This window comes from Serinus canaria, chromosome 4, assembly GCF_022539315.1.
Source record: "Serinus canaria isolate serCan28SL12 chromosome 4, serCan2020, whole genome shotgun sequence".
NCBI classification, from domain to species: Eukaryota; Metazoa; Chordata; class Aves; order Passeriformes; family Fringillidae; genus Serinus; species Serinus canaria.
This window is the reverse complement of record NC_066317.1, coordinates 41965082-41989915: the sequence shown is the minus strand read 5'-3', so window position 1 is coordinate 41989915 and position 24834 is coordinate 41965082. Positions and strand designations below refer to the sequence as shown.

The 24834-nt window shown below is 40.2% G+C and overlaps 1 protein-coding gene across 2 annotated transcripts in view; it reads right to left on the bottom strand.

The window, feature by feature from the left end:
- MTUS1 (microtubule associated scaffold protein 1) overlaps positions 1-14408 on the bottom strand; it is a 116634-nt gene extending 102226 nt beyond the window's left edge. Inside the window, exon 1 of one of the 2 annotated variants that reach the window (XM_030239309.2) lies at positions 14300-14408. The gene's annotated coding sequence lies outside the window, so the exon portion shown is untranslated. Of the gene's footprint in view, positions 1-2042; positions 2260-14299 lie in introns of those variants that run through there. The other variant, XM_018926484.3, reaches the window with a different exon arrangement.
- Between the last annotated feature and the right edge of the window lie 10426 nt (positions 14409-24834).

Below are 24834 nucleotides of genomic sequence, written 5' to 3'. Positions count from 1 at the left end.
TCCATTACCTGAAGGGAGCCTACCAGAAATTTACAAGAGCATGTAGTGACAGGCCAAGGGGGAATGGTTACAAACTGAAAGACAGTAGGTTTAGATTAGACATTAGGAAGAAATTATTTACTGTGAGGGTGGTGATGCACTGGAACAAGCTGAACAGAAATGTTGTGGATGCCTCATCCCTGGAAGTGTTTAAGGCCAGGTTGACGTGAGGCTTTGAGCAACCTGATCTAATTGAACATATCCCTGCTCATGCCAGGGGGGTTTGAACTGGATGCTCTTTAAGGCCCCTTACAACCCAGGCCATTCCATGATTCTGTGATCTCTGAGAGAAAAACAAAAACAACACACAAAGATGCAGCTATCAGAAGGAATCAAAGCAATAAAGTAAGTAGCTATTGACTGGGAGGATACTCAGGCTGAAAAACCTCACCCTCAGCACCACAAGCATTCTGCATTCAGAATGACTGGGTGGTGAATCCTGCTGCTGCTCAGCTGGCACAAAGGACAAGGCAGGGTATGTTAACCATCACCATCTAACAATCACATGCTAACACCACCCCCAAAATAAAAACAACACCAGCAGAAGCTTGCACACACAGGCCCTTCCTCCCCTGCTGTGCCAAGCCTGCTTCATCTCATCATTACCTGACTTTCCTTGGTCCCTAGTTGAACTTGTTGCAGCTTGATTATGACTCTAAGGATTTCTTAAAAGCTGTTCTTTAAGGTTAGTCAATACTGAGCTCTGGACTTATTTACTACTTCATTACTGCCCATTTTGCCCATAACAGTCTCTCTCATGGAGATTAAGATACTTTCAACTCTATTTAAATACAAAGCAAATATCTCCCTGCAAAAAAAGTGATCACCAACCATCTGCCCTCCTTCTCCTCTCCCCTTCAGAACAGATCCAAATTTATCTTCTCTTTGACCCATCCATTCGTATTTTGTAAACTGATTAAATCTGCAATCTGTGCGCTTTCCTGAACAGGTTTTTCTAATTTCTTGCCTACCACTTTTGACTGCTAGATTCTTTTCCCTAATGAAAAGTTTTCTTAGACTAAGGATGCTAAAGTGCTGTGGTTGCAAGCTGACTACACATGGCAGCACCAGGCACAGGTCACTGTAATCTTTTAAGAGTTAAGCTGACAGTTTGAACATATTGTTCTCCTTCATCTCATTTAACATGCAAGGGGTAAAAAAGAGCATTTTTCTTCAAAAGTAAGATTTGAAAATTTCATATTAAAAGCTCCTACGGCAAGTTGTCTAGCTGAGGTACTTAATGTATTATTTCTAGACTGAAACACAGATTGCTTTTTTATACCCATCTATAAAGCACACCAAAGTAAACTTTTCTTTGTCTTGATCTTCCCTTTACCTCTGAACCACCAGGAGGAAGAGGCTGGTCTATGAAAAGCAGTCTGTCTGTCCTCCCTTCCTGAAATGACCCATGAAAGTTATTTAGGTAGAAATATCTTTCTCATTTATAAGGAAACCACCAAATATTAAACTGCAATAAAATTGTCTCCAACTACTGACATTGATGATGTAGAAAAGTAAGTAGTTCATACCAGTTTTAGAGTTGTAGCACCCATGTGGAATATCCTTTTTGGTACTGTGCAGATTTCCTAGCCATTTATGAGGGGACCCCCCCTTTTGGTTCACATAAATCACATCATAGTATGTGATGTACAAATTCTGTGCTGGCCATTTGCAGTAGCATTCCTTTCTCTAGGATGCAAACATGAGCTCAAGCAAATACCTAACACTGGCCCCTACAATTTCAATTCTGTGCTGTAGTACAAATACCCACAATCACAGTAAGGAAAAAGACTAGTTTGTCTGGGAAGTTGTTGCAAACTCAAATACTTCTTTCATAGGCTTGGAGTTATGGGATTTATAATTATTTTTATTAAGAGTTCTAAAGTGCAAGGCTTCACATCTATACATGAAACATTCACATACTTAATACTTGTGTTTAACTTGAACATGAGATTCGTAAGAAAGCATAATGAGGAAAGAAAATTGTCTCCCCCCCAGCTTACCTCAGCATGCCTTGAACACTGCTTCATCCTCTCAACTACAGACAGCATGCGGTCACCAGTGCAGAATGTGAAGAAAATGAGAAAATCCTTGGGATATTTGGCAGAAAAAACAGGTTTGCATCATTTGGCACGAGAAGCAGGAAACGCTCCCGAGTGGGACACTTTTAGCAAAGTTCTTGGTAAACTTAAGGTCACAATCTGACTGGATTAGAGACGCAGTCTCAAGGCCAAAGCTCCCACCTCTCTTCCAGGCTCTGGTAACCCAGCCCTCTGGATTAAGGTAGAAGGCCCTAGAGATGAGAAGAATGTCAGGTGCACTTGCTCTTGCCTTTCTTCTTTAACTTCTTCCATTTCAAGTTGTAAGTATCAAGACTCCCAAACTAAGCTTTACACACATCAAGCCCTCATTTAACTCTTATGTTCCTATCCAAAGAAAAAGAACTAAAAATCATCCAAATTTAGCAAGTTACCCAGTTTTCAACAAGTTTAAAATTATTTCATGCAGATCAGTACGCTACACTAGAACTTGTTTATACTGGACTTTGATGAGTGCTACCACAGATGAGTACTACCACTTAGCCTAAGAACTTCTGTAAAAAGTTCCAATAATGTCCGTAAAAATTGCCCTCAACTAAATAGAAAAAAATAAGACAGATATTCCTCCTTTGGGATAACCCTGTCCAGGATTAGGGTTAAACTATAATCTTTCAATTTACCAGATCACTGCACTATTGAGTAATTTATTTATTTTTTTGGCTACCCAGGGAACTGTTTGAGTTTCAGGTTAAGCACATTCTGTTCCACTTAAATGGCAACATGCCAAATCCATTTAAATATTTAAACATTAACCTCAAAGTCACTGGTTTGTAAAAAGGCTGTCGTTAGTCCAGAGGGATTAAATTTTTCTCTAGGCAGTATCATTGAGTACAAAGGCCATTTGCCTCATTCTAAAAGTGATTTCTGGAAGAGCTGAAGAACATGGAAAAGATACTACAGCGCTCATAATCGCTTCAATGACAGACTTCTTTTCAAGATTGGACAGATGCACGTTATTTGACATTTTCTCTTTTCAACACTACAGATTCATCTTCTGTGTTTAAAAATGCTACTTTTTTGCTGAATGAAAAAATACAAGGTTGCTACAGTTACTCTGAATAGTTTTATATTGTATGGTTATCCAGTTATTCAATGTTACTTTGAGGCACAATGTAAGATGAATTTGCCATCTAAGACTTCTCTACAACAAAAACAGAAAACAAAACATATACACTGAAAGACTATTAACAGATTCAAGGACCTGCCCGTTTGTACACTGTTCCAAGTGTTCACTCATGAGTAAACAAAGATGGGATGTACATGAATAATGCATTTCTAAATTTGTTTGGGTTTAGGGTTTTTTCTGTGGGTTTTCATTGTTGGTTGGTTTTTTTGGTTTTTTTTTTTCGGGGGGGGGGTGGGGGGGTGGCGTGAGGAGGCAGGGGATAAGACGATCATTGCAGGAAGTTCAGGGAAGGAGCCAGCCCACCACTTTGCGTGTTGCAAGCCACCTTCTGCTACCTGCAGACCATGATTAGTCCTGGAGATTGAGAAACTTAATTCTCAGTAGCATCTAACTGTATTCACTATTGACAACCTCAAACGTACTTTTACATGAAGCCACTGGTTGGCAAAACAAAACCACCACCAACCAGCCATCAAGAACACACTGCAACTGATTTTTTTTTTCCCCTAGAAATATCTTTCCCCACATTTTTTTCAAGAACAAAATTCTATGCTACCCCTCTACAGGAAGCTTGCATACTATGTGTTTATAAATAAGTAAGCAGTTTGTAACAGCAGCTTTATTCCGACACCAATCAGATAAAAACATGCACTAAATATAACTTACGTAAATACTATGGAATGACCTCTACAGAACCAGACATCTTTTATCAATGATATGCACCCTATTTCAGATTAGAGACCAGAAATATTGATCTCAAGGTTTGCCACACAGTTTCTACATGGCCTTCAACAAGAAAGCTAAACAACTGGAAACATCTGAAAGCTTGCGATGGAGTGACCTTGTAGAACACAAAGCTCTCCTGCTTATTTTACACTGAAAATAGCCCATTGCAGGGGGAAAAAAAAAACACCCCCACCACACAGGCTTACTATATTTAGGTGACATCTTACCAACAGGGTAACCCCTAGGAGAGTAAAGGCTGGAGGCATGCCCACATGCCAAACTACACCACTGAAGTGTCAAATGTTCTGCTGCCAGAGCTGTTCTAACCACTGCAGTTTCTTACCTTCACTCTTCTCAGTTTTAAGTACATTGCAGTTGTTTCTTCCAAGGCTCCACAGCGCTTATTTTTTCTACAAAGTGCATTTTTTACAAATGTGTGTTTGTGACTAAATGTTGTTTTAGAGCACCAGCACAACAATGCTGTGACGTGTGTGAGGCCAGCAGTTCAGCTTACTGCAATAAAGATAGCTGGGAACCAAGGGGAAGAATTACAGTCCTGATATCCACTAGGCTGGGACAGGTGGAAAAAGATGAACGCTGAAAAACATCAAGACCCAACTAATACAGCATGCACCACAACCTCGTGCTCAAAGCACTTGGCCAACAGTCATCTGGGCAAGCAGGGAAGCCACTGGTCCAATACAACAACAACAAAAAACATGCTCAATACTTTTCTTGTTGAAGTAAGAGCTAAAGCTGCAATACATCTTTCAGTAGAGGCAGCTTTTAGCAAGACTTCAGAAGGTCTAATGATACAGCCTCTGCAGCTAGGAAACTGAAGACAACTCCTATTCAATTATCACCTTGCAATTAAGGTATTAAATGAACTACCAGCTCAAGCTGGCTGAAATTTGGAGCCAGACTCACTAACTTCCTCAGTGTTGAGACGCAGCTTGATTAAAACAGAGAAGCATGAATAAATACTAGTTATACTAAAAAAAAGTATTATGAAGTCTATGAGAAATCTATAGAAGATTGACTTTATAGTATTTGACTCTGGAGCCCACTTGCTGAGCAGTAGGACACTTTATTACACAAAACATTTGGCACCCAAACACAAAAAAAGTTCAGGGCGAGGAAAGAAAGGTAAAGATGAGTCCTAACCACATATAGAAACTGCTCAGACATCTTGATCTGTGTGCTTGTGCAATAAAGTAGAAGCAAACTTTTACCACAAGCTGTATACATAATGAAGTGGATGCCCAAAAGCATGTCCAATCTCCTGAGAAAACTGCCAAGCTCACAAGGTTTGTATTATCTGCTATTAGGATATCAAGGATCTACAGGGCACAGAGAATCCTTAGGTGAAGCAGTGGTCTGCACAACTCCAAATCAGAAGCTATTTGTTACACAAGAGCAGAGCAAGAACATTCATTCTGTTACTACAGATTCAAGCATACTAAAGTAGGTGACCTTCCCAGCTGCTTGGCAAGCCTCTGCCGTCCTTCCAGGCAGATACTGAGAGTGCAAACACCTAAAGGCATCCAACTGCCCAAGGCCACTAACCTATGCCGATTGCAGAACCAGCCTTCATTATCTCCTGGCATCAAGGTTCTGGCTGATTATAATAATGTGTCAGGAGACAACACCCAGACAGTTCAGTTGCATAACACTCAACTATAACAATTCCTCAACAGGTCCTATGAATTGTTTATGACAATGAAACAAAGCAGAGGAAACACAGATGCACTACAGGGAACATCCGTAGTTCTGAGATGCTTCTGTACTGAGACACAAGTAAGGATGCAAATAGAGCAAAATATCCAAGGAATTCCTTTCATTTACAGAAAGCTTGCAAAGGAACAACTCCAGCAATCCACCTGTAGATACAAAAATTTCATTACCTGAAACTCAGCAACAAATAAAATTACTCATACAAAATCAAAAGAAGCATCAAAAAAAGTACACAGTAAGTAAGTAATCTACTGTGCGATACAAAAACAATTTTCAGACAATTCTGGCAACAAATTCATTAAATCAAGTCATATTTTATAACACATATGAACTACGAATCATACCAACAGATTTTATTCTAGCACCTTCAGGCTGCTGATGGCAGCTGCTGCTAACAGAGACCTGAAAAGGATGAAATTTCACAGACAATAAAAACAGTTCATGTTCATTCCACACTTCTTTAAAGATAAAGGAGTAAGAATAAAGTTCCGTAAGTTTGGCTTGTAACACTACATGAGGAGCAAATAAAGCATAAGATTCTAATAATATTCAAATAACATTCTCTTTAGTGGAAATCTGCAGTAGACTACAGCTCCTGCAAGTAAACTTACACCTGAAGTGTTACTGAGATGATACAGCACCATATAGGCTGCCCACTTAAAAGCATCTGGTAGAGAGCACACCTGAAGTGTGCTCTCTACCGGAGTTGTTCAGATAGTACTAACATAAAGAAACACCAAATTTCTGCAAATTTTTGTAGACACCTTCTAGATATCTACAATGTAATAAAATGGTCAAGTCAGCACCGAGGGCGTCTTGCAGAGGTGAAACTGGCAGTCAAGCCATGCAATTAGGTAAGATTGCAATAGTGGAGCAGCAATCAATAGGCTTCCCAAGATTAGATAGCAGTCAGCCACGGAGTAATGGTTTTAAGATCCTTGACAACTGATGGGAGAAAAGCAATAACCAGTGCACACATCAGATGAGAGCGCACTGCAACAGACAGAGCCTGTTTACACTGCCAGGAACTGCTAGGCCAGTACATCCAGAAATGGTCTGCATCACACAGCCATCAACCAGCAGCATCAAAGGTAAGCTGTCCTGCAACTTAACACAGACACAGTGGAGGCAGCATCAGTGCTTCACATGCTTAGACAGCATCAACAAAGAAGCCACATGACCATTAAGAGCTTCAGCCAGGAGTCAGAAATAATCACAGCAGAACTGATAGATTAATGTCCAAAAGGTGGAAAGGAACAGCTCAATACAAGCATTCCTTTTCTGCTTTTTTTTTCTCCTCAAATGAATAACCAGAAAGAAGTGGAGAGTCAAAAACAGACATACAATAATTCAGTAATGGTTTGAACACCAGCACATTTGCAAAACTAAGAGATGTCAATCCTCTTAAAGGAAATCATGAAGTCCACATGCAATGATGGACAAAGCACTGCCCAGTTTCAAGCAATGCTTTTACAGAAAAAAACTCAAACCTAAAAAACAAAAAAGCAGGACAGGATCACCCGTAGCAAACTGCACTGACCCTTACAGCAAGAACCTGTAAAAGCCTCCTCTGTTGTCTTTGATGCCTTTCTCAAGCACACTAAGTAGAGTTGTCCAATCTCCACAGAAAATTTTCTAATGAGCCAGGCTAGATGTCTTTGCTGAAAAACAGTATGAAAAGACAGTTTCAATGCCAATTTCAGAGAGGAGCTAAACAAGCTACTCTTTCAGCCAAAAATGTTGAGCATAATGTATATTCCCAGGAATTAAGAGACAGACAAGCCCTAACAGAAGCTAGATTTTATATTCCACAAAGTGGCAACTCTAATACTGCATACACCTTGCTGCAAGAATTAGTTCTTCAAACAACCCATCTTATCACTCTAGTGGGTTTTGGGTTTATTTAAGCTTTAACGTGTTTAGTTGTCAGGTCCTTCACCAACAAATGTCACCTTTTAGACAAATGTAGGCAGCAAATCAAGGTGCAACAGTTCACTTTTTATTACATTCAGTTCTCCAGTTTCTGGGAAAGTTATACATTGATTTAATGATGGGACTCTATTTTCTGAAAACTGTGACGTTTAAGTTTGCTAACCTCAGAGAGCACAATTTAAGTGTGAACAAAACCAATGCAAATCTGCAGAAGGTTTAACAGATGTTTAAATAAAGCTTCGTAATGAAGATGTTAGGGAAGTTCATGTTTTGCAACAGATAAAACTCCACCAATAGAATACCAGAAGAGTTTAATCTCCAAGTGACATCATTGCAGATGACATGACAGTCCAAAAAGCACTGCCTGTGGCAGAGAGGAGTGTTAAAAGCCTTTCAAACCAAATTTCAAGTTATTCTTCAGGTTTTTTTTCCCCAAAAGAACATCACAAAGATTCGAGAGGACAGCATCCTGACACTATTAATAAATTTTTATGCTTTGTAAGTTAAATGATGAATTAATATTGATATAAATAATCCTAATATTGGGATGCATGCTGAATATTTGTTTTCCGTATTAATCAGTATCTCGAAAAATTTTACTTCCAAATGTTCATAGTGAATGACTTTGCCATAAGCTGTCTTTTTAACTAAGCAACTTAAAGGCCAAGATAGACACAAGAATTACCCGTATGAAATACGGCCACAGAAGTGACATTAAATAACACAGAATTCAAGACATCAAAAGTAAAAAAATAAGCAGGAGAAGAAAATAACCAAAGCAACTCAGAGTGAAAAATATATTCAATTTTGACAATTTCCAATCAAACAACCCTTTATATGCCCCTTAAACTGGATACCCAGTTTAAAAGTAACAGCTGTGTATTGTTGCTTTTGCTCCACAGAGTGAAAGTTGTATTGACCACTGCAGAGCACATGTTACCAGAACTCCAAAACTTTTAAATAAAGCTTGCAAAGACAGACTCAGTTTAACACACCGTATATATGCCACTTTTCTAGAGAATAATTTTTAATCAACCTATTACTTCTATCCACTAAGCAGTTGTCCAATTATTCATCATTTACCAATATACCACTTTAAAAAGTCAAATTCCATGCTAATTTCACCCAGAAAACTTGGAGATTTCCCCCCCTCAAACTAAAAGCAATGCTAAGGACATCTGACACATCAAGACTTCATACAACTGGATGAAATGACAGGCTCACAGGGGAGCATATGAGAATTTCTTACAGCAAGAGGCAGCATTCAGAAAACTGCAGAACTATAATCATCTTGCAACTCACAGCTGCAATAAAGAGCTATAGTCCTGCTCAGGGACTGAATCACCTGATCAGCATCATTTCAGAGGCAAGGGCCACCAACAGCTCACTTTAGATCAATTTCCTTGAAGGTCTCAGTGTTTCATCTGAAAGAGTTCAGTACCAAAAGCAGGAACAATTGCAAACTAACTTGTATAACAATTGCCTATAATGCTGTAAATGGCTCACCAACCATCCCAGTTCAAGTTATCTCTTTCCTTAAATGAAGTTATTTGCTAGATTACCCAAAACAGGTTACAGAACCTCCAGCTACAGATTTGCAAGACTCAGCTGCACCCTGCCATGTCTGACCTGATCTAGCACAGGCTGTACTACTACTTCAGTTTGAAGGATGGAAAAAGTACTTCCCAGGCAAACTGTAATTCTGTAAATTAGAACACTTTTTAAAGAAAAATACAAAGCAGAGGAAAATATTATGAAAGTACTTCCTGACTTCCCTTTAAAAGTCACATCACAGGTATTTCAAATACCTCCAATAATAATAGAAAAAAAAATTGTCACCACAAAAACATTTGAATCAGATATTAAGAGCAAGCAACTAAGACTGTCCAAGAACTGATGATTCTTGTAGACTGTGCATTAACAGGATGTGCACTGTGCATAAGCCAACAGCATCTTCCATTTACACCTCCAATTTAAAAATGGTCTCACACCATGGTTTTGAAACAATCCAACAATCTTACCTTTAGCATTCTCAGGTAAGAGTAATCATATTTGACTCACTAGAAGCATACAGGTAAGGCATGAAGTAAAACAGGAAAGGCAGATCCACAATAATTGTGAGAATGGGCTCACAAACCATATCTAATGGACAAGTCATGGTCTTTCTTGCTTTACAGTAGTTTATTCATCAGCCCATTGTCTCTACCACAATGATCTCAGATCTCTACCCAATGGCATACAGATACTTAGTTCCCAAACCCTTATGAAATGATGGTGCAGCAAAATCCTATTTTTTAAATTCTTCAGTCAAGATTATTCAGTCTGCTGCAATTCAACAATAGAGACATAATAAGGCAGCAGCCTCTGCTACAACTCCAGCGGGGGATCAATGGAGGCAAAACGCAGTCTCTAACACTTGCAGCACCAACTACTCACACTCATCCAAGAGTACAATCACACTCTTTCAGGAGCCCAGTGAGGATAATAATTTCTTTTCTGACCAGTCTCATAGGTTTACAGCTGATATCAGAATGAAAAAAGGAGCACCATTTCACAAATCACTCTATCCAGACCTCACTTGGGCCAGCTAATGCTATCAAACTGAACAAACAAGCCCAGAACACACTATATGGACCTCACACATTGACAGGAGATCAGGGGAAAAAAAACCTCATATAATGTATCTGCAACCATACTCCGGTTTTGCTTGAAGAAGGCTTGTCCATTTCTTCACGGACATGAATGGAGCCAACACAGCATGGAAACTGACTCCAGAAGAAAGCTTGTCCTCTTTCTTCCTGCTAGACACAGTATAGAGAGTACAGAGTAAAAGATATGAGCGATGCTAGGAATACTAGCCACTAGAATGAAGTGCTGGACCACACACATTCCAACTGTTTTACCCCACCTCAGGGATTCTGCCATACAGCTGATGCCCACTGTCACTCTGAGCACACAGACAGCATCTGTACGCACACTCACAGGGGTCTGCACTAGAACTAGTTCATCAAAACCCAGTGTGGGGTTACAATATCTCAACTCCCAGTGCCTTGAGTGCACTACTTTAATTTCCCTACATAATTACCATACTGCAATCTTTAAATCCACATTTATATTAAATGCAAAAATAAGCTAGTTTTAAGTTTTTTAAATAGTTATCTGAGATTGCAAAAGAAAAAAATTGTGAAATGTTTAAGTATTTGAAGATTGCTGAGAGCACAGTTGCAACTTAGCAAAGTTCAAAGGGCTCAAATAAATTCTATGGCAAAGCCAAACAAAGTGATAGACATTAATGGAACCATCCAAAGAGGAATAACAACAGACACTGGGGAGTCAATACAAGTGGGCAATTCACAGATCACATCAAAGTCATCCACTAAGACCAGCTTCAGTTTTTCCTGATGCAAAAACTAAACAGAGCAGTAACTAATGCAGTTTGAGTTAACTTAGTGTAGAAGGATTAATGCAATTCATTCAAGGGAAGGAGAAGTCCATGAAATAAAACTGAAGTTAATCTAGGTGCAATGGATGGGAAAAAGGAAATTTCCCACTGACATAACTTTTTGGCACTGAAAAAGCCCACTCATGTAGAAAACTATGACTCATAATTAATATTGTTTTTTTACTTGGAGGACACAAAATTATCAACTAGCACTGTTTTGTCAGAAAATAAAGCATACCTATGCATAGCACACTCTGTGCAATCATCTCCGCAACAACAGAGAAAATAGGAAAGCAGAAAACAATTCTTCCCATGCCTCCATCAGAGCAACTACTGAGTCTAACAACATCTTCATACGTAAATCAGGAAAAGCAAAAAACTCCACAGCGCAAACACTCCCTTAGGAAGAAGTAGGCTGTTATCATTCTCACTTTAATGTTTGCCTAGAGCAAACTGTACAACAGCCAGTTCCACAGCACAAACACTGAAGAACACTAATTCTTGTAATCAAGTAAAGCAGAATAAAGAGCATTAACTTTTCCAGCTTTAACTCCAAACTACTCCATAGAATGAGCATTTCACAAACTCACCAGATAATCTTCTAAATTAAAGGGATAAAGGCAGCAAAAATGCTTGATTTTCCCAACAAAACAGTAAATCGGGATACTTCATGAAACTGAATGAATAGAACAAAATTACTTGAACAGAAATAGGGACTTAGGACAGGCAATCACTTCAGCAGCTTCTGCTGAATAATACATACCACACGTGGCAATTCTGACCACATAATCTCATCTCTCATCATCAAACAATCAAACTACAGGAGTGGCGCACTTTCACATCTTATAAGAATATGTAATATGCCATATTTCTATACAAAACATATACATTTATACATGTACAAGGCACATGTATACATATAAAAAGATAAGTGAGTCTTTATTTCTGTAGATAAAAAAAAAATCAGTCCCACACTATCAGCTGGCTAATCTGCATTCCACAGTTCCTATTACAAATCTTAGCAATTATTTTGCTAGATTGTTGAGACCATTAGCTACCCGACATGTTTAATCTCAGCTCAATAGTAAATCCTACAAGATTAAAAAAAAAAAAGCCTCCTTAGAGTTGACATTTTTTCATTTTTGTACAAGAATCTTGGCTCTGCCTAAAAAAGAAATCCACTTCTAACATATGTGGTTGCAGACAAAAGTTTTAAACTACAAAATGCAAGAGTTAGAAGCTCCAAATGCATTTAGAGTGTCATTACTCCGCTAAATCTTGACTTTTTCAAGGCCTTGACACTGCACTTCTGCAGCTAGTCAATTCTCAGATATTGATTTCAGCTGTAAGTAAAACACATGAGACTAAGGAACAATTATGCATCCGGCAGTAAGGCTTCCGCTTTACTGAATCACACCTGCTCAAAGATATCATGAAATCAAATTACAGGGCTAGCTACTAAAAATTTAACATTTGATCAAATATTTTTAACTTATGAAATCTTTACACACACTCATGCTTACTCTGAATGGAAAATCATATTAGGTAAAGTTTTAGCATCAGATTTACCAGATTATGATCACTGTTTCAGCCACAGCTCTGAAGCACACTGATCTCAGCCAGAAGTCAAAGCTTTGCAATATTTTAGAAGTGACTAAATGAATTTTTAGCAGAGCCTTGTTACCACACGTACAATTACTCCATAAAAACAGAGTCAAATGCAATCCATTGCTCACCCACGATAATTAGCACTAGGAGAACTAAGCTAACCCCAGTGGCTGGTGTGCAGTCACGCGAGCCAGCCACTGCAATGCTGTTCTGCAGTTCCACCAGAGCACGGTGCATGTCACGAGGAATAAACAGTTTTTAAAACCAATCTTATTTAGCCATCCAGAAAGGGAGATCCATCATACTGGTTATCAACATCCACTCTGAAAGTCTTAGTGATATAAGCGATGAATGTAAAGCTTTTGTATTCTCAAAATTAAAGTTTCACTATATGAAAAGCTTCTATCTCTCCTAACTTCAGAGAGAGGTGTTACTGTGTACTGAATTAATTTTCAGAAAAAGAAGAAAGAAATTGATTACCCATTAATATATATCCAACAGCACAGGTATCATCCAATTCATCACACTTAATGTTAACAATATTTCACAATATAGCTACTCTAAAACCTTACAATGCATAGGCAGTGACCAGTAACGATTTCTTTTACCTAAGTGAAAGTCATACATCTGCCAGTGTGAGACTTCATCTTTCGGATAATCTCCCAGTGTGGGGCTTAACCAGCTGGACTATCCATCACATCACAAGCATAAAGCAAACAAATAATAAAACCAAAGTACAGGCTTAGACCCCATGGCAGAATATCACCTACATACCCTAACCAGAAGGGGATGCTCACTTCTCTGCTTGGATTATGCAGTAGAAAAAACAAAGAGGTAGGGTATTTTCACGGGGTTGCTTTCTGAGCATTTCTTTCTTTTGCTTTATTTTAAATACCTGCACTCTCTTGCCTTGGAACAATGGTATCAAGTTAAAGCTCAGTGTCCTTTTCAAACTCCAGCTCTCCTCTCCTTGCCAACCTTGCATGGTATAAATAGCAGCAAGCAGAGGAGCGAGCATTAAAAATACTCCTTTAAAAATCTCAGGAGTGTTCGTGCTGATAGTGCAGGACCAAAGCACGCCGAGTGCACGAGAGCGAGCTGTAGCACATTTTACACACATCAAACACGGTGTCAGTGTTCATCTAGATAGGGGGAAAAAAAAACAAAAAAAAACAACAGCTGCGACAGCAATATACAAGTTCCATATCTCTCAATATCGAAAACTCCAAACACACAACTTGCGCCTGCCGAAGCTGTAACCCCTCAGTCTCGCGGAAAGGCCCCTCGGGCCGGGCCCCGCTACAGCCGCACCTGCGCTGCGCCCCGAGGCCGCGGCTCAGCCCCCCCTCGCCGGGGCCGAGGAAACGCGGCGGGCGGCAATGGCCCAAGAGCACAGAAGGAAAGTAAGCTGGAGCAGGACGGAGCGGCGGCAGTAGTGACCCGCTTCCCCCAGGCAGTCGCAGCAGCGTTACGCTCCCGTGCCCCGTTATCCGGCCATCCTGGGAAGCCCTCGCTGAGAGAGCGAGAAAGAAAAAGAAGGGAAAAAAGGGGAGCACTCACACTTATGTGAAAAACAGTAAAGTCAGCACTTACGGCAGCACGCACACACTCCCCTTCACTTGTAGATCGACGCCGTTGCAGAAAACTGCGCCGCGGCCGCTCTCGCCGCCGGCACCGCCCCCCCCCCCCTCCGCCTCCGCGGAGGCCCCGGCAGCTCCGCGCTCGCACCGCCCGCCCGCTCCTCGCCAGCGCCGCCGGCTTGGCGTTCGCGGCAGTCCTGCCCCGGGCTGCGCTCCTTTAGCAGCCCCGCGCCCTCTCTGGGCCGTCCCGAGCGAGGCACCGCCGCCGTGTTGCGGACGCACCTGCCCCACAGCAAACCCCTCACCTGGCGCTGGCCGGGTGGCGGGGCCGGGCCGGCCCTGGGCGGTGCGTTCGTCGGCGGGGGGGGGCCCGGCTGGGCGGTGAGAGAGGCGCAGGTAGCCGAGCGGGGGAACTGGGTCAGCGGCTAAAAATACCGCACGGGATGGAGGAGGATCGGGCCGCCGCAACCGGGGGGGGGGGCCGGCTGCTCCTCCTGAGGGCTGTCGGCGGGACCGGGGTGGCGCGGGTCTCGGCGGATGGTGGGCCCTGGCCGAGCCGGGGCAAGCAGTGACCTTACTTCAGTCGGGCAAAGTGCGCTGCTTCAAACTCACAACCGACGGCGACAAAACCTGCCTGGTCTCGTTTCAGTTCCTAAACCGCGTGTGGCTTCACGGCCGGCGTGCGGAGTAAGAAGCCGTGGGATGCCCCGGTGCTGGAGAGCCCGGCTAAATCACCTGCCCGGGGCAGCGCCTGGGCCGGCCGGGCCGCATTCCCCCGGCAGGGCCCTGCCCCCGCCGCGCCGCGCTGCCATCCCTGCCGCCCCGGGCTGCTGCGGGAGGCGGCCGGATCGCTCGCGTGCCCAATGCTGCCGTCCCGAATGAGGCAGCGTGGAAAAGAAGTTTGTTCCTGAGAAGTTCCTGAAACTTATTGTGATGCCCAGGGAGGTGGTGGAGTCGTCGCTCCTGGAGATGCTTAAGAGGCGTTTGGATCCGGTGCCTGGTGATCGGGTTTACTGGTTACAATGGCAGTGCTGGCTTGACAGTTGGTGATCTTAAAGGTCTCTTCTAACCTCGAGGATTCTGTGAATTCATCTGAGAGCTACCTTAGCGAAACAGTGTGTAGCAACACTAAGGCAATGTCTAGGTTACAACAAGAAGTCTCAGGAGATTCAGGCATAATTTGCTTGACGGCCTAAGCTGTGCAATGACAGTCTTGGGCTAGTTTGTGTTTATGCAGAGTGGTTTATAAACACGACCCAGATAAAAAGTGTGTAAGTTTAGTGACTGGCCACAACTTTAAACTCTGCCATAACTCTTTTTAGCATTCTGTCCACGGTATTATTTGCTACCACTTCTTAGGGCTCAACATCCTGGATTTCAGTGGTAGTATAGCCAGCACTTCCATCCAGGATATGTCCACTTGGATTTCAGTGGAGAAGGTTCATATTGTGGTAGTCTCTCTGACCCAGTGGAGTAGCTGCTGGGGATTCGGCACTAAAGTTGTGTCTTCGCTGTGGTGGCATTACCCATAACGTAAGGCAGAGAGGAAAAATCTTTTACTCATCATTGCAAAGCCCTAAGAAGTAAATTATGCCTGTGTGATTTTGGGGGAAGAGAAGCTCCCAAATACCAGCAAGGTTGGAGACGCTTACCTGGCATATCTGGTGCATGAGGGCACAGCTGCCTTCAGGCTCCCTGTGTGCCAATGTAGGAGTCTGTATCCAGGACAGATTTGGTGACTCCACAGGAAATGCTTTCTTGACATCAATCTAGTTCCCTGACCTTCCTCTCTGCCCTCCTCTACTGGATACAGTTGCTGGCTATTTATATATGTGATGAATATGATTCAGAATTAAACATGCCAGGAAGACACTGCTTCTTTCAACCTAATAATTAGAAAAGGAATACAGCATGATTGCTTTGTTTCATCACCACATGAAAGGGAACTATTTATTGTGGTTGGCTTAGTAGTAACAAACAAAATATTTTATTCCCATCCATGAAAAGCAATCTTGTGTGTCTTTATGGGCTTCATCCAAAGCATGCTGCAGTCAGTATTATGTATGGGTTTTCAGTTAGCACGTGACTGCAAATCTAGTAAGCTGGATCAAACCAAGAGTGCTTTTGGGCTACAATGCTGAGCATTGTACAAAACTTGAGCACCCCAGGATAGTCTGTGTGGTGCTCCAGACCTTGGGAGGCAAACACTTCGATAGCACAGCTGAAGCTCCCTGGCCTGAGTCTGCTGCTGTGGCTGAACGTGTGGAGCAAGGGACATAGTGAGATTTTTGTGGTGTCATTAGGTTACTGCTCATGTGAAACTGAGTGATAGATAGTTTACATAGCCAGCCTTTTAGCAAAGTTCACAGGCATGGCTCCAACTGTATGTATCAAGGCTAATCTCAATTACAACTTAAAAATGCCTCTGTCTTTGTCACCGTGGGGATGGTCTGGAAAGTATCGACTGATCGCTACAGCTGAAAGCTGGTGTTGATCTTTATCCTGCCAAAGATCACAGTTCATTCAGCGTTTGCTGCAACCATTCCACTCTGATGGCTCTAATTTTTCCTGGTTTTGTTGTTTGTCTAGGCCTTTCATACAGCAGTAATAAAGGAGAAAAATCAAATTGAAAACCAGATACTTTGATTTTTTTTTTTAAAGAGATAATGAGATCATGACTTTTGCTTCTCTGCTTTTTTTTTCTTCCTTTCCTCTTCTGGTCTATGCATTTTTGAGTTTTATATATGTGGGAGGAATACTACAGGATCAGGTCACTGGACATTGAAATTAAAGGGAAGGAAATGAGGAAAAAAAGAGGCAAGACAAAATCACTGAAATAAGGAAGATAAATGAAAGAAAAAGGATGATGAGGTCGAAAATAGCCTGGAGCCCAAAGCAGAATAAAACATGGGAAAGAATTTGAGACACCAAAGTAAGAAGTGACTATCACAATAGATGGGGAAGGGAATAAATGAAGTAACACGTCTTTTTTGTATTATTTCCCTGTTTCTTGTCAGTAGGAGTAGTCAGGAGCAGGCTCCACAAATGGCTCTGAAAGATACTTTCGGATGCATTCATACTCCAAAATGAATGTATGTCTGTCTTTAATAATAGATATGATTGCAGCAGGTATAAATAATTTGAAATAGTACCAGGTAACTTGAGTATCAATAACAGTAAAAATGCAGCAGCACAGGATGGCCCAGTTTGTGTCCTGCTGGTATCCAGGGTAATGGCTGGTTTTGAATAGGTTATTAGGGAACTCAGTTTCTGTTCCTGACTCTTAATGGTTGCTTGTGTACTTTAATATTATATGGTAATTGCCTAGAAAAGCAGTGTTGTAATAGGGATTGAAATTTAAATTTCCCTACTCCCAGCTAGGGACCTTAATTGTTGCATTGCAAAGTGATGCCTTGCTTCCCTGGTCCAGTGAATGTGAATTAGTTTGTTCAGAATAACAGACTTTCAGCAGGCACAATGAAAGACATTCCTCCCAGCTAGCCTCTGGCCTGGTGATGAAGAGAATTTCCTGGGAAATATCAGATAGGACTTCTGACTTTGTCAGATAGGACTGTTGTCCTCGTGACCCTCCAGGTCTTACATCTGCCTGTGTAGGTGCTGAGAGAACCTCTCATTCCTCCTGTCATGTTTTTTAAAAATGCCAATATCTAGGCGCAGACCCCACTGAAGCCTAACTCAAGAATTAAATGCTTTAGATGCCAAGAAAGCTTTAGTTGGAATGTCAGTAATTGACAATTCAAATGCTTCTCACACTACTTATTGGAGATTCTGGTCCAAGGTATTGCTTCTTCTGCTGTGGTGGGGAATGGGGGCACATGGCCCAGGGCTGTGGCTCCTGGATAGCAAACTGCTGCCAGAACTTGGGGGCTGCAGCTCTCAACAATCAAAACAGCTTGGCTGTGGTGGATTTATAGTCTGTGATAAGTCTTATTCTGGCTGTATTTGGGAAAACACCATGTTGTGGATTTATGTTACACAGCAGTGTGTTCATGGGTGATTGTCTGGCATCAGGAGGCTGACTAATGTCAGATGAAATTCCTGCAGGCTGGAGGTTAAAGCACTCTGTTGTGATGGTCTCTTTGGGTTGGTTTGGTTTGGTTTTTTTGTTGGGATTTTTTTAGGGCTTTTTTTTCCATTGGGTTTTTGGTTTTGTTTTTGTTTTTTGAGGTGGAGAGAGGGCTGGTAATGACTGTTGATAACTGCATTCAAATTCTTTAGCAAGTGATGAGTACTGTTCCCCTTTGCTTATGCAGACTACTTAAGTAGTACTTTAAAGTACTGCATTAATACAAAACAAACCTTTCTGCTGGCCAGTGCCAATTTTGGTTTAAGAAAAGTATATCACCACAGTTGAAAGACTTCATTATCTTCTGAGGCTCCGTTACTAATGACTATTCTTTAATTTTTTTTTACCACAAACTTCACATTCATATGTCTTATTTGAATTAAATTGTATACTTACTGCCTTGACAACATATTGGTGAGGTATGCCAGAAAAAATCATTGAGTGGTGCTGCTGAAAATGTTGAAAATGTCTTTGGATAGTAATTTGGGTTTGATCTTATAATTTTGCTGATGCTTTTCCCTGTAATAGCTAAAAGTAACATAATTCTAAGGATCCTTGGTATTTTTCCTCCACAGTTTAGAAAACAATCAGACATTCTATGTATATGCTCACAAAAAGTACTGGTGAACAGATCACAGATCTCTCGGCTAAATTAGTTACATGTGTCATTTTTCTTCCATACGCTTTCCAGTAAAGCAAGGTTCAGACCTACTTACAGGCAGCTCTGGTGAAGAACTAGAAAATACTCTGAATGCTTTAGCAATTAGACTAATTTACTTTTGTTTTTTCCTTGATTCCGTAATGTAATAAACTCTTTACTTCACAGGGCATCATTTGTGGGATAAACCTTTACATTGTATGTATTATTCATTATTTATTCCTTCTATTATTCTTAAAGGTACATTTAAGAATGGGCCCATGGTTTGTAGCACAATTCATAAGAAAAAATCTATTCAATAATTTTAGGTAGCATTTTCTTATGGCAAATAATATAATTTTCATCTTCTGTGGAGTTAAAATATCTCTTTACTGCTTTACTCCTATTAATATGTCAAGTAATCAATATAGGTTTTTTTCTTTCTGATATTAGTGATTGAAAATATGTGTGATATTCTTCTAGAGGATTTTAATTACTTTTTTTGAAGTTAGATAAAAAATGAGCTAATCCCCCCCCCTTTGTTTAGTGTAATTTCAATGAGTTTACGTAGCCATATGCAGAATGACAACTGTACTGTTCTGTGCCAATTGTTACACCTTGGCATTTTCCACATGCACTGTTTCCTAAGCAAACACACTTTCACAGAAGCAGATTTATTAAAAAAAAATCCCAAATATGGATATTTGTTATTCTGAGCAGAAAGGCGGGAAGGTTGCATAGTGAATACAATGAACCATCAGAGTTATCCATAATGCAATAGCTCCAGTTGAGAATTTAATTGCCTTTGTCAAGTCCACAGGGAAGGGATATTACAGCACGGAAGATGGGTAAACCTTGCAGAAGTACACTGGCAGGGAGGATGGCTGCTAGGAAAGGTTTAATCACAGGTCATGGGAAGATGTTTGAGACAGTCATATATTGCCACAATGTCAATATTTCCAGTCAAACCTGCCCTCTTCCTAAAAGAGTAGTGGTGTTCTTTGTAGACATCAAGAAATGACTGACCAGAAAGAGCATTTAGAATCCTGGTTTTCAGTCATGCTGAACCAGAGTTGATACTTAAATAGCCAAAAGAACACTAATGTGATGAGTGATTTGGTCAAAGGAGAGAGAGGAAGAGATCTGTAAAAAAAGTGCCAAGAGATGCTAGCTGATGGGGTTATTTGATGTGATAAAGGGACAATGGTTGACAATAAATTTCCCTGGCATCTGATAACAAATAAGAGGCGACAGTAGAGGATTTCTTCAAGCAAGATGCTGGCAGAAGAGTCAGAAAGCTGGAGAAGTGGGAGATAATCTAGTTGTTAGAGAGAACACAATACATTCTTACCTTTTTTTAGTTTTCAGGTTTGGCTGGATTTTTGGTTGTTTTTTTTTGTTGTTTTTTTGGTGGTTTTTTTTTTTTTGTTTATTTGGTTTGGTTTGGTTTGGGTTTTTTGTTTTGTTTATTTAAAGGAAACCTTTTTTCCTAAAAGTCCTCCTTAAGATCTTTCTGTTAAAGGAACTGTCTGTGGCAGAGAAAGGAAGGTGAAGATATAATTCCAAGTGACTATTTGCACAGAACTATCTGAAAGTGTCTTGCCAGAAAACAAGTGGTTCTGAGCCTTTAGGAGCTGTGTCTGTGCAACAGCTCCAAGCCTTCAGCTATGTAACAGTGATTAACTGGAGGCTGACAAAGAATGATTAGCACTAGAATTTATTTAAGGGAAATTAATAGAAGGAAAAGATCATACAGGCAGTTTCTTTTCCTGTTTTTCAGTGCTTTCATCGCTAGCTCACTATAGACCTAATGTCTTAAAAAAAAATTGCTGAAGTCAAAGCAATTTCATTCTTATCTGTAGCAGGTCAGCTGCTTAAATGGTGCTGAATATTACTTTTGTCACTTTTCTATGATTACAGAACACATATATAATATTGCTGTTGCAGCATCTTCCCAGTGTGAAGCTTGGATGTGAGATTAGGTTAGCAGGATTTAGCAAGTATCATTTGCACCGTGGTAAATGTGGACATGGGGATGAATAGGCTCTTAGCCAGCAGCAAATACATGGTGATGTGACTCCTCCTGACAGGAGAGGAGGCTGAGCAAACTTGCACAGGGTTTTCCAACAGCAAATGCAAAGTAATGCAGGCTGACAATTTCTGCAGACCAGCTGATGCACAGTAAGTTGTTAATAGGTGCTAATTTGACGGTGCTCCTGAGCTCACAAGATAATGTAATGTTTTGTACCACACTACTTTTGCTTAGATCCTGTTCTATCAGTAATGGCTTCTATGGCTATCACATCTCTATGTATGTGAATGTGTCTTTCATTAGACACACAGTTCCTTAATATTGCAAGTTACGCCATTGTTCACATTGTCTGAAGTAATTAGAACTAACTGTGGTAAATGCAAGAGGACAGAAACAACAGAAAAATGGGAGTAATTGTTAAAAAGGTGTACTAAACAGAAGCTTGCACCAACAAAATAGAGGGGAAAAGCTTTAAACCAGTTCTCTGTGGCAACAAGATGTCCCCTCCTGAGCCTTACTTAGACAGGACAGAACAAAATGCTGTGGGGAAGCTGTGCTGCCACAGCCTATGACAGGAGTTAGCACTCATTGCTCTAAGTCAGGCAACTGGGGAATTAAACCCCTTCCTCTTCTCTTTCCCATCCCCTCTAACACAGAAAGATGAATTCAAACAATAATGCAAGGATGTGCTTTTGATTTGGCGATTCAAATTGAATTATGTACTCTATGCATGAAAATGGACACTTACTGAATGGACAGTAAGATATCAGGGAAAAGCAAGAAAACACAAGTCTTTTCTGGCTGCCATTTTAAAGAAATGTTATTAATCTACTGGGAACAAGAAAATGAAAATGAATGTTGTATTTTTTTTCCCTTCTGGGTGGTAAACCATACCACAAGGAAGAAGGTAAGGAAATAAAGATGGAATTCAGAGTAAAAATAATCGCATAGGAGGGGAAAAGGTTTCTTATTTGCACCTGATGTGTTTTAGCCAAAACATGGGCTAAAACACATCAGGTGCAAAGAAACTATAGCAGCCTAGATCATTTAGAGATGATGGACTCATTTCTGAGCCAGTCCTTATTTTCCTTAAAACAGGTCTGATATATTAATTTTCTTTCCCCCAGTACTTGTAATTTATCAAGGAAGCTTTGCTAGGGAAAAATCCTAAGTCTGTTGTTCTTGGCATAGTATTAATGGTTGGACAGACCTTACATAGGAAAATTTATGCCTGTCTACGGTTCAAGCCACTCACCTTACAAACTGGACAAGATTACTGTTGACTCTGGTGTATCTGAAATAAGAACAGCATTATTTTATGGGAAAACTGCAGGTGAATGAGACTGATCGGGCATGTATTGTGCCCACAGCACTCTTCATCTGGGATTCAGTATGATTTATCTGTGAAATTATGTATTGTTGGTATTTCATACTATAATGGCAATGTAAATATAGTTATTAATAAAATAGATAAACGTTGAATTAATACCTTAGATGTCTTATTTTGGTTATTGTGCAATTTTAAGTGTTAATTGGAAGTACAATGAATTGTAAGAAAAAAGGAAAAGGCAGGCATACAAAGTTACAAAATTATTAGCATTAACAGTGTCTGGGCAATGTATTTCTTTTGTTGATTTAACTTCAGTTCTTTTTTCTGATAGGTCGGTATTCCTGGACAGTAAGAAGAAAAGTTAAAATTGGTAGAGGAAAAAACATACTTTGTTTTGTGACTAGCTCCTTGCTTTCTTATAGCTGAAATTAAGACTAACACACAGATAAGCCACCAAGATGCAATGTTGGAGTGTTTTGAAGGCAGATGTCAGTTAATTTGCACAAGGAATTACAAAAAAACATGTTTTCTGTTGTGATGAGCTTCTGAGTCAGAGCTGGAATGTGCAGCAGAAGAATACTCATCTGTGCTGTCCCACATGGCGCCCTCCTTAACCACAATTTTTTCCTGAACCTCCTTTCCATGGGCATTTGTCAGTTTTTATAATTTTCCATGGTCTGAAATGGAAACTCTGGTAACAGATAGCATTTTCTAAGCCTAGAATTCCCCAAGGAATCCCTGTATGCTTAGGGGTTTTTTCCCTACTTAGTATGTATTATAGAAAATCGACTGAAATATCATACTATGCACACTAACTTGTACTTCTGGGTTTCATTTGCCATTTACTATGAGTAGCTTTCAGTGTTTAAAAAGGGTATAACTCTTATTAAGAGTTACTGGTCCTGTCTCTGTGAATATTGATATAATGGATGGTGGTGCCAACTAGAGCTGATTACTCCTTCCTCCTCAGTGCTGCTCCCTCCATGGAAGTCAAAACTGCAGAATTCCTTAATTAATCCTGCCAGCCCAGAAACTGAAGACAATAAAGGCTAAGTATAGTGGAGCCTTTTGGTATAATCAGCACTTCTTTCTTTTACATACACAGCTTGGATGCAAGCTAGCAAAGATAATCTTGCAGGAAGAATGGTGGGCAGTTTGAAGGTACTCTGGAACACTTTCAAAGTACCTACCTCCCAGGGACTGAATTAATCATTGTGTAAAATGCTTCTGAAAAGGAACTGTTCTCCTAATGTAAACCTGTATGCAAAGGGTACACAAAACCCTTAATATCTCTTCTTAATCTTGGGTATATTTTAGGGACTGCTGTTAATAAGGTTTTATTCTAGTGAAAAACCTGAAGATTTTTCCTTATAGATGAGGATCAGACTGTACTATCAGTCTAGGCTAGTAATAGAATAAAATATAATTCTTGAATTGCATGTTTCCTAAAGAGGTTTCAGTATGCTCTGTAAAATGTTTAAATTAGATTTCCCATACATGAGGGTAGTATGAAAAAATTCAATTACTTGCTACATGATTCATGGGGATAAATGTTATTCTTACTTTTACATCTTCAAATTTAGGTTTCACTTCTTAAGCTGAAAAAATATATATTTGGGGCTTATTCTTTATATTTAAAAAATGAGATCCATGAGTCAGAAGGTTCCAGATTTTCCTTGCTTTCAAAATCTCTGTGTCCCAAAGAAGGGATTTTCATTTTGTCACTTGTTTTCTTAACACAATGATTGCATGGTGAAATAGGCAGTGAAATAAACACTACTGCAGTACTTTTTCTTTCAGAGAAGAATGCAGACTTTGCTTAAAATAATGTAAGAAACACATTTGTATCTGAAGATGTGTATCACAGCATTTCCAAGCAGCAGTCTGCTGAAACTTACTTGTTTTTAATGAGTAAGCATAAGTACACCTTAATTAAGGCTTTCTCTGATATCACATCAGACTTGCTTGCATTTAAATTATTGGGTCAGCAAGAAAGGACAGTGGAACCTTTTATTAGCAGCTGACTTCTCCTAAGTCTCATTTTACATTTTTGGTTCCAAAACTATTCAACTGAAAGGAGATCCTGTTAAAAAAATGGAGGTGAATAACAGAGACAACAGAGACAAGGCAGCTGCCAGACATCAGCTTCCACTAGGTACTTCAAAAATACCAGTATCCTCACTGATATTGTACAGAACCATAATGTGGCATCTGTCCTTGTGAAGCAGTCTGGTATTTTCTGGTAAGAATTTTTCATGAGAGAAGTCTAGGATACAGAGTTTAGTATTTTCTTTTAAGCTGTCTTATATGAAGAAGCTGCCCATTATGTAAGAACCAAAAGTAAATACTAATTTAAATTATATTTCACCTGCTGAAATCATTATGGTGGTGCTGTTTCCTAAGGAAGTCTGTACTATTTCAATACAGTCGCTGTTTGATGTACCAGAATATCTCAACAATGA